This window comes from Lolium rigidum, chromosome 1, assembly GCF_022539505.1.
Source record: "Lolium rigidum isolate FL_2022 chromosome 1, APGP_CSIRO_Lrig_0.1, whole genome shotgun sequence".
Taxonomy (NCBI): Eukaryota; Viridiplantae; Streptophyta; class Magnoliopsida; order Poales; family Poaceae; genus Lolium; species Lolium rigidum.
Window position 1 is genome coordinate 40,353,684 of NC_061508.1, and position 11,325 is coordinate 40,365,008.

An 11,325-nucleotide genomic window follows, 5' to 3' on the forward strand; every position below is an offset into this window, starting at 1 on the left:
AGACGTGGCGGGCCTCGTATGGGCCTACCATCTACCACGGGGTTTCAGTCGGTTAACGCCGTTAGCTCGCCGGTTAACGGCGTCCGCCACGTGTCGGCTTGCATGACATCGGCAGTCAACGGGCTCCGGAAACACTTGCGCAACGGTCCGATTTTCCGTGGCGGAAGGGCGCCCAAGCGCGACGGACCGAAAAAACGTCGTTGGACTTTGCTCGACGCAGTTTCCACAACAGAACCCATATCGTCGGGTTAGGCCCATAGGCGACGAAAAATACCCCTTAGCGGACGATTTTGAGACGTTGTCTATCAGAACTTTTCTTGTAGTGAAATAGAGAGGGCATGACCATGCACATACATGATATGATGAGTATAATGAGATTTAATTGGGCATTACGACAAAGTACATAGACCGCTATCCAGCATGCATCTATGCCTAAAAAGTCCACCTTCAGGTTATCATCCGAACCCCTTCCAGTATTAAGTTGCAAACAACAGACAATTGCATTAAGTATGGTGCGTAATGTAATCAATAACTACATCCTCGGACATAGCATCAATGTTTTATCCCTAGTGGCAACAACACATCCACAACCTTAGAACTTTCTGTCACTGTCCCAGATTTAATGGAGGCATGAACCCACTATCGAGCATAAATACTCCCTCTTGGAGTTAAGAGTAAAAACTTGGCCAGAGCCTCTACTAATAACAGAGAGCATGAAAGATCATAAACAACACATAGGTAATAGATTGATAATCAACATAACATAATATTCTCTATCCATCGGATCCCAACAAACAGAACATATAGCATTACAGATAGATGATCTTGATCATCTTAGGCAGCTCACAAGATCCGACAATGAAGCACATAAGGAGAAGACGACCATCTAGCTACTGCTATGGACCCATAGTCCAGGGGTGAACTACTCACTCATCACTCCGGAGGCGACCATGGCGGTGAAGAGTCCTCCGGGAGATGATTCCCCTCTCCGGCGAGGTGCCGGAGGCGATCTCCTGAATCCCCCGAGATGGGATTGGCGGCGGCGGCGTCTCTGGAAGGTTTTCCGTATCGTGGCTCTCGGTACTGGGGATTTCGCGACGAAGACTATATGTAGGCGGAAGGGCAGGTCAGGAGGCTTCACGGGGGGCCCCACACGCTAGGGCCGCGCGGGCCCCCCTGGGCCGCGCCGCCCTAGTGTGGCGGCGTGTGGCACCCCCGGGATCAGGGTTAGACAAATACCAGATCTTCATCTGACATAAGCCTAACCTAGAGCTCGAGAGACTACAGTGAGAGAATCGGTAACACAACAGTGACTCTACGACTCAAAGAAGTAATACAAGCTCATAACTGAGCAAAGAACCAAAGTATTACAAGCAGAGGTCACTGACCTGACATACATCAATCAACGGAAGCAAAGTTATGCTATTAGACATAGCAAGATAGCAAAAGGCCTAAGAGGCCAGGAGCATAACGGCGACGTCCCAGCCCATAGATTCCGGGCTGCCACCGGGGAACCCCAAGCTACTCGTCGATGTCGACTAGAAACCACCATCTGTTGGAGCGACTTCTTCCGAAACAAAAGCATGCAAAGCTGAGTACAGGGACTCAGCAAGACTTAGTACAACCTTTTAGCAAAGCGGGTATGCGGGCTTTCTGTGGAGCTTCTTTTGCGTAAAGCCAGTTTTCCTTTGTTAAACAAGAGGGAGGAGAAGCTCGACTACTCAGAACCTTTAAAAGGGGATAAGAGAGCGACATCTCTATCTCTATTGATCAACATATTGTATCCACCAATCTTCATCATCTCGAACCACTATCCTCGGATTACCCCTCAACACCCGGAGAAGGTATCCGTAAACACACATTGATGGCCAAGTTTTACGATTAGGTTCATGTTCTCTATGATCTCCACGTCCGTTCCCAAGTCGTCCGTAACCGTGGACACGGCTTTTCGAAAAGATTCATAACCCCGCAGGGGTGCACAACTTTACCCACACGTGCCAACCGACTCTTAATGCCAAGCTATTAGCTCTCTTCTTTGGAAAGTGCGCGAGAGGGTGGTCGACCACGACCTTTACCTTGTCGTCGCCGAGACCATGAGTCACGCGCTAAGGATTGTTCCGCCGTAACGGGTCAAGTCCCGAAGTCGGTCCTTAACGATGTGAGGCGAGGTGGGTTTCCCCGAGGCCGCAACCCCCGGCCACCACGGCCACGCTTACCTACCGTTATGTACCTTTTCCCCCAAAGCAGAATGCAATGCATATGTCCAGATAACGCGCAAACTATGTGACTCATGGAATCTACTAGGCAAGTTAGTGAGTCGAGAGGGTACCATAATAGGGCCTCGTGTGGTTGTACGCTCGGTCTTGGTTCAAGAGGCGAGAACTCGGTTCCTAGGGTCGGCAGAAACGAAACAACCCACCACATCCCAATGTGGCCTCTCGTCTGAGCCTTTAATCATGTTTATCAACATCTCTATACTTACCACGTCAACCTATCATGCTATTTTCATTTCATTGTAAGGCTCCAGTCCGAAGACCGGAGTAGCAGCGTAACAAACTAAGCATGGCTAAGCATAAAGAGATAAAGGCTCTAGCGATGCACACGTGCCAAACCTAGTTATGCTAGGAGCGAGTGGATCAGGTATTTGAGGCTACAAGGGTGGAACATGCAATAGATAGGATAACTCTACCTATTGATAAAAGACGAGTTGAATCGTATGCAAATATGTAGGAACCGGAGTAAAAGCATTTCGGAATCATATATGAACCAGGCTAGGGCTTGCCTTTGTCCCCGTCAAAGAAATATGGAATCTTCGAAGATCTTGTGATTGACTTGTTCGTTGGAGGATAGTTGCAAAGACTCGTCAGTGTTGTTGATCATAAATGTTGTTGATCTTTGTCGTCTCGCACTCGTGCTCTATCGATCGCGAAGAAGCAAATACCGGAAAGGTAGATCAACAATCAACACATGGCATCGATGCAATGCGCATACAAGGATGATGATATGACATGTTAATAGTAATGAAAGTGATCCTATAACCTGCTCATCAATTTAAATAGGGTTGGAATTCATAATACTTTGCAATTCCATAAACCCCGCATATTAAAGAAGAGGGTTCATTTGTTCTTCTATTAAGGATAGGGTTCAAAGTTATTTAACAATGCATGCTTTTGATACTAAAGTGTAGATCTTATTTTTCTGAAGATTTTGATATATTATACACCTTTTTCTGATTTAAAATGAAATTGTTATGAATTAAACAAGATTTAACCATTTTCTAGAATTTCTGGAAAATGTTAAATATCTGACAGGAGGGGTCCACTATCAGGGTTTTATTAATTTCTAAAACATTTACGAAAAGATTAAATATCTGACGGACGGGGCCCACCTGTCAATGCATTTACCAAAACAGAAAATAAAAACAAAAGAAAATAAAAGGGCCACTGGGGCCCACCGGGTCAACCGCCGGTGGCCAACCCGACGGCGACTGGCGCCGATGAGCGATGGAGGCGGCGCTAGAGCGCGTGCGGGCACGCGCGAGTAGGCGCGTTCGACGCGCCAGGTGACGGGGAACCGAATGGGGGCGACGCCCCTTCCCAGAGGTCGCCGGACGATGGCCGGCAACGATGGCGGGCGGCGGCGCGGCCGGACGTGCGTGGCGGCGGTGCTATAGCGAGCGAGAGAGAGCTCGGAGGGCGCCGGAGAACGGCCAGCTCACCGGGAAGCTCCACGGCTGGTCGGCGAGGGAGGCGGAGGGCTGTAGCGGCGGCATTGAGCCGGTGGCCGGCGCCGTCTGCGGAGAAGAAGGGGATGTCCCCGTCGATTTGGGGCATCCCCGGCCGATTCCTTTGGCCAGGAGATGGAGGAGGACACGCCGGTGCTGATGGAGAGCTCGCCGGGGCTCGGGGATGGCCGGAGCTGCGGGGCAAGGTGGTGGCCAGCGGGTAGGGTTTCGGCCCGGCGCGTGTGCAGAGAAAGAAAGAGGAGGAGAGAGCCGGGGAGAGGATAGGAATGAGGGGAGACGTCGGGGAAGTGAGGCGCAGGGACATCTCCTCGCCTGGGGCGGCGACGAGCAGGAGGTGGCGTCGGCGGGCACACGAGTGCTGCCACGCACCTGCTTGAGGTAGAAGACAAGGGCAAAATTGCCCATAGCCCCCTGGTTTTCTTGAGATTCATGGCAAGAATTAAAACAGGGCTAAAACAAATAGATTTTTGGCATTTTGGAACCCTTTAGAGATCCAAAATAACTTAGAAACTTTAGGGAAAATATTTAGTGGCCTTCCTAGTAATAATTGAAAGTCCACATATTTTTATTTTGGGGTTTTCAAACATTTGAACACATTCCAAATAGAGAATGACTTTCATAAACCTAGGGTTTTCATTTTAATTTATTTGCAAATTTTTCCTAATGCATTTTATATGATGCTCATGATGCACAAACCACTCCTAATTAGGGTTTAGCAAAACAGGGATGTTACACGGCGCCCCGTGGCCCCACTTCGTCTTCTCTTCGGTCTTCTGGAAGCTTCGTGGCAAAATAGGCCCCTGGGCGTTGATTTCGTCCAATTCCGAGAATATTTCCTTACTAGGATTTCTGAAACCAAAAACAGCAGTAAAACAGAAGCGGCTCTTCGGCATCTCGTTAATAGGTTAGTGCCGGAAAATGCATAAATATGACATAAAGTATGCATAAAACATGTAGATATCATCAATAATGTGGCATGGAACATAAGAAATTATCGATACGTCGGATACGTATCAGCATCCCCAAGCTTAGTTCCTGCTCGTCCCGAGCAGGTAAACGATAACAAAGATAATTTCTGGAGTGACATGCCATCATAACCTTGATCATACTATTGTAAGGATATGTAATGAATGCAGCGATCAAAACAATGGTAATGACATGAGTATAAACAAATGAATCATAAAGCAAAGACTTTTCATGAATAGTACTTTCAAGACAAGCATCAATAAGTCTTGCATAAGAGTTAACTCATAAAGCAATAAATCAAAGTAAAGGTATTGAAGCAACACATAGGAAGATTAAGTTTCAGCGGTTGCTTTCAACTTATAACATGTATATCTCATGGATATTGTCAATGTAACGTAATATAACAAGTGCAATATGCAAGTATGTAGGAATCAATGCACAGTTCACACAAGTGTTTGCTTCTTGAGGTGGAGAGAGATAGGTGAAGCTGACTCAACATAAAAGTAAAAGAAAGGCCCTTCGCGAGAGGAAGCATTGATTGCTATATTTGTGCTAGAGCTTTGATTTTGAAAACAAGAAACAATTTTTTCAACGGTAGTAATAAAGCATATGTGTTATGTAAATTATATCTTACAAGTTGCAAGCCTCATGCATAGTATACTAATAGTGCCCGCACCTTGTCCTAATTAGCTTGGATTACCGGGATTGTCATCGCAATACACATGTTTTAACCAAGTGTCACAAAGGGGTACCTCTATGCCGCTTCGAACAAAGGTCTAAGGACAAAGCTCGCATTGGATTTCTCGTTTTGATTATTCTCAACTTAGACATCCATACCGGGACAACATAGACAACGAGATAATGGACTCCTCTTTAATGCATAAGCATGTAGCAACAATTAATGTTCTCATATGAGATTGAGGATATATGTCCAAAACTGAAACTTCCACCATGATTCATGGCTTTAGTTAGCGGCCCAATGTTCTTCTCTAACATTATGCATGCTCTAACCATTAAATGAGTGGTAAATCTCCCTTACTTCAGACAAGACGGACATGCATAGCAACTAACATGATATTCAACAAAGAGTAGTTGATGGCGTCCCCAGGAACATGGTTATCGCACAACAAACAACTTAATAAGAGATAAAGTGCATAAGTACATATTCAATACCACAATAGTTTTTAAGCTATTTATCCCATGAGCTATATATTGCAAAGGTAAAGGATAGAAATTTTAAAGGTAGCACTCAAGCAATTTACTTTTGGAATGGCAGAGAAATACCATGTAGTAGGTAGGTATGCTGGACACAAATGGCATAGTGGTTGGCTCAAGGATTTTGGATGCATGAGAAGTATTCCCTCTCGATACAAGGTTTAGGCTAGCAAGGTTATTTGAAACAAACACAAGGATGAACCGGTGCAGCAAAACTCACATAAAATACATATTGTAAACATTATAAGACTCTACACTATCTTCCTTGTTGTTCAAACTCAATACTAGAAATTATCTAGACTTTAGAGAGACCAATTATGCAAACCAAATTTTAGCAAGCTCTAAGTATTTCTTCATTAATAGGTGCAAAGTATATGATGCAAGAGCTTAAACATGAGCACAACAATTGCCAAGTATCAAATTATTCAAGACATTTTAGAATTACTACATGTAGCATTTCCCGATTCCAACCATATAACAATTTAACGAAGAAGATTCAACCTTCGCCATGAATATTATGAGTAAAGCCTAAGGACATATTTGTCCATATGCAACAGCGGAGCGTGTCTCTCTCCCACACAATGAATGCTAGGATCCATTTTATTCAAACAAAAACAAAAACAAACCGACGCTCCAAGCAAAGCACATAAGATGTGATGGAATAAAAATATAGTTTCAGGGGAGGAACTCGATAATGTTGTCGATGAAGAAGGGGATGCCTTGGGCATCCCCAAGCTTAGACGCTTGAGTCTTCTTAAAATATGCAGGGGTGAACCACCGGGGCATCCCCAAGCTTAGAGCTTTCACTCTCCTTGATCATATTGTATCATCTCCCTCTCTTGATCCTTGAAAACTTCCTCCACACCAAACTCAAAACAACTCATTAGAGGGTTAGTGCACAATTAAAATTTACATGTTCAGAGGTGACATAATCATTCTTAACACTTCTGGACATTGCACAAAGCTATTGAAAGTCAATGGAATAGAAAAAATCCATCAAGCATAGCAAAACAGGCAATGCGAAATAAAAGGCAGAATCTGTCAAAACAGAACAGTTCGTAAAGACGAATTTTATTGAGGCACCAGACTTGCTCAGATAAAAATGCTCAAATTGAATAAAATTTGCGTACATATCTGAGGAGCACTCACGGAAATTGGCATAATTTTCTGAGTTACCTACAGAGAATTAGGCCCAGATTCGTGACAGCAAAGAAATCTGTTCCTGCGCAGTAATCCAAATCTAGTATGAACCTTACTATCAACGACTTTACTTGGCACAACAATGCACAAAACTAAGATAAGGAGATGTTGCTACAGTAGTAACAACTTCCAAGACTCAAATATAAAATAAAAGTACTGTAGTAAAAACATGGGTTGTCTCCCATAAGCGCTTTTCTTTAACGCCTTTCAGCTAGGCACAGAAAGTGTATATCAAGTGTTATCAAGAGACGAAGTATCAACATCATAATTTGTTCTAATAATAGAATCAAAAGGTAACTTCATTCTCTTTCTAGGGAAGTGTTCCATACCTTTCTTGAGAGGAAATTGATATTTAATATTACCTTCCTTCATATCAATGATAGCTCCAACAGTTCGAAGAAAAGGTCTTCCCAATATAATGGGACAAGATGCATTGCATTCAATATCCAAGACAACAAAATCAACGGGGACAAGGTTATTGTTAACGGTAATTCGAACATTATCAACTCTCCCCAAAGGTTTCTTTGTAGAATGATCAGCAAGATTAACATCCAAATAACAATTTTTCAATGGTGGCAAGTCAAGCATATTATATTTTCTTAGGCATAACGGAAATACTTGCACCAAGATCACATAAAGCATTACAATCAAAGTCATTGACCTTCATCTTAATGATGGGCTCCCAACCATCCTCTAGCTTCCTAGGAATAGAAGCTTCACGTTCTAGTTTCTCTTCTCTAGCTTTTATGAGAGCATTTGTAATTGTTTTGTGAAAGCCAAGTTTATAGCACTAGCATTAGGACTCTTAGCAAGTTTTTGTAAGAACTTTATAACTTCAGATATGTGACAATCATCAAAATCCAAACCATTATAATCTAAAGCAATGGGATCATCATCCCCAATGTTGGAAAAAATTTCAGCAGTTTTATCACAGGCAGTTTCAGTAGTTTTAGCAGTTTCCGGCAGTTTTGCAGGCTTTGCATTAGAAGTGGAAACATTGCCAACACCAATTCTTTTACCATTATTAGTAGGAGGTGCAGCAACATGTGGAGCATTAGCATTGCTAGTGGTGGTAATAGTCCAAACTTTAGCTATATTATCTTCTTTAGCATTTTCTTCTTTCTCCCACCTAGCACGCAATTCGGCCATCAATCTTATATTCTCATTAATTCTAACTTGGATGGCATTTGCTGTAGTAACAATTTTATTATTATGATTTTCATTAGGCATAACTTTCGATTTCAAAAGATCAACATCAGCAACAAGACTATCGACTTTAGAAGCAAGTATATCAATTTTCCCAAGCTTTTCTTCAACAGATTTGTTAAAAGCAGTTTGTGTACTAATAAATTCTTTAAGCATAGCTTCAAGTCCAGGGGGTGTGTTCCTATTATTTTTGTAAGAATTCCCATAAGAATTACCATAATCGTTACCATTATTATAAGGATATGGCCTATAGTTATTACTAGAATTGTTCCGATAAGCATTGTTGTTGAAATTATTATTTTTAATGAAGTTTACATCAACATGTTCTTCTTGAGCAACCAATGAAGCTAACGGAACATTATTAGGATCAACATTAGTCCTATCATTCACAAGCATAGACATAATAGCATCAATCTGATCACTCAAGGAAGAGGTTTCTTCGACGAATTTACCTTCTTACCTTGTGGAGCTCTTTCCGTGTGCCATTCGAGTAATTAATCATCATATCATCAAGAAGCTTTGTTGCTGCGCCCAAGAGTGATGGACATAAAGGTACCTCCAGCAGCTGAATCCAATAGGTTCCGCGAAGAAAACTTCAGTCCTGCATAAAAGGTTTGGATGATCATCCAAGTAGTCACTCCATGGGTTGGGCAATTTTTAACCAAAGATTTCATTCTTTCCCAAGCTTGTGCAACATGCTCATTATCCAATTGTTTAAAATTCATTATGCTACTCCTCAAAGATATAATTTTAGCAGGGGGATAATATCTACCAATAAAAGCATCCTTGCATTTAGTCCATGAATCAATACTATTCTTAGGCAGAGATAGCAACCAATCTTTAGCTCTTCCTCTTAAAGAGAAAGGAAACAATTTTAATTTTATAATGTCACCATCTACATCCTTATACTTTTGCATTTCACATAGTTCAACAAAATTATTAAGATGGGCAGCAGAGCATCATCGAACTAACACTGGAAAATTGCTCTCGCATAACAAGATTCAGTAAAGCAGGTTTAATTTCAAAGAATTCTGATGTAGTAGCAGGTGGAGCAATAGGTGTGCATAAGAAATCATTATTATTTGTGGTTGTGAAATCACACAACTTAGTATTTTCAGGAGTACCCATTTTAGCAATAGTAAATAAAGCAAACTAGATAAAATAAATGCAAGTAACTAATTTTTTTGTGTTTTTGATATAGAGTGCAAGATAGTAAATAAAGTAAAGCTAGCAACTAATTTTTTTGTGTTTTGATATAATGCAGCAAACAAGAAAGTAAATAAAATAAAGCAAGACAAAAACAAAGTAAAGAGGTTGGATTGTGGAGACTCCCCTTGCAGCGTGTCTTGATCTCCCGGCAACGGCGCCGGAAATAGTTCCGGCGCAAAGTTGACGTGGGAGTTAGAGATCTCTGTGGTGTAACTTTTCTTCGGTCCCCGCAACGGCGTCAGAAAACAGTCTTGATGCGCGTAGATGACACGTCCATTGGGAACCCCAAGAGGAAGGTGTGATGCGCACAGCAGCAAGTTTTCCCTCAGTAAGAAACCAAGGTTATCGAACCAGTAGGAGCCAAGAAGCACGTCGAAGGTTGATGGCGGCGGGATGTAGTGCGGCGCAACACCGGGGATTCCGGCGCCAACGTGGAACCTCGCACAACACAACCAAAGTACTTTGCCCCAACGAAACAGTGAGGTTGTCAATCTCACCGGCTTGTTGTAACAAAGGATTAGATGTATAGTGTGGATGATGATTGTTTGCAGAAAACAAGTAGAACAAGTATTGCAATGAGATTGTATTCGATGTAAAAGAATGGACCGGGGTCCACAGTTCACTAGAGGTGTCTCTCCCATAAGATAAATAGCATGTTGGGTGAACAAATTACAGTTGAGCAATTGACAAATAGAGAGGGCATGACCATGCACATACATGATATGATGAGTATAGTGAGATTTAATTGGGCATTACGACAAAGTACATAGACCGCTATCCAGACATGCATCTATGCCTAAAAAGTCCACCTTCAGGTTATCATCCGAACCCCTTCCAGTATTAAGTTGCAAACAACAGACAATTTCATTAAGTATGGTGCGTAATGTAATCAATAACTACATCCTCGGACATAGCATCAATGTTTTATCCCTAGTGGCAACAGCACATCCACAACCTTAGAACTTTCTCATCATCGTCCCGCATTTAATGGAGGCATGAACCCACTATCGAGCATAAATACTCCCTCTTGGAGTTAAGAGTAAAAACTTGGCCAGAGCCTCTACTAATAACGGAGAGCATGCAAGATCATAAACAACACATAGGTAATAGATTGATAATCAACATAACATAATATTCTCTATCCATCGGATCCCAACAAACACAACATATAGCATTACAGATAGATGATCTTGATCATGTTAGGCAGCTCACAAGATCCGACAATGAAGCACATAAGGAGAAGACGACCATCTAGCTACTGCTATGGACCCATAGTCCAGGGGTGAACTACTCACTCATCACTCCGGAGGCGACCATGGCGGTGAAGAGTCCTCCGGGAGATGATTCCCCTCTCCGGCAGGTGCCGGAGGCGATCTCCTGAATCCCCCGAGATGGGATTGGCGGCGGCGGCGTCTCTGGAAGGTTCTCCGTATCGTGGCTCTCGGTACTGGGGGTTTCGCGACGAAGACTATATGTAGGCGGAAGGGCAGGTCAGGAGGCGTCACTGAAGGAGATATGCCCTAGAGGCAATAATAAAGTGGTTATTATTTATATCTTTATGTTTATGATAAATGTTTATATATCATGCTATAATTGTATTAACCGAAACATTAGTACATGTGTGATATGTAGACAAACAAAGAGTCCCTAGAATGCCTCTTAACTAGCTTGTTGATTAATGGATGATTAGTTTCACAATCATAAACATTGGATGTTATTAATAACAAGGTTATATCATTGTATAAATGATGTAATGGACACACCCAATTAAGCGTAGCATAAGA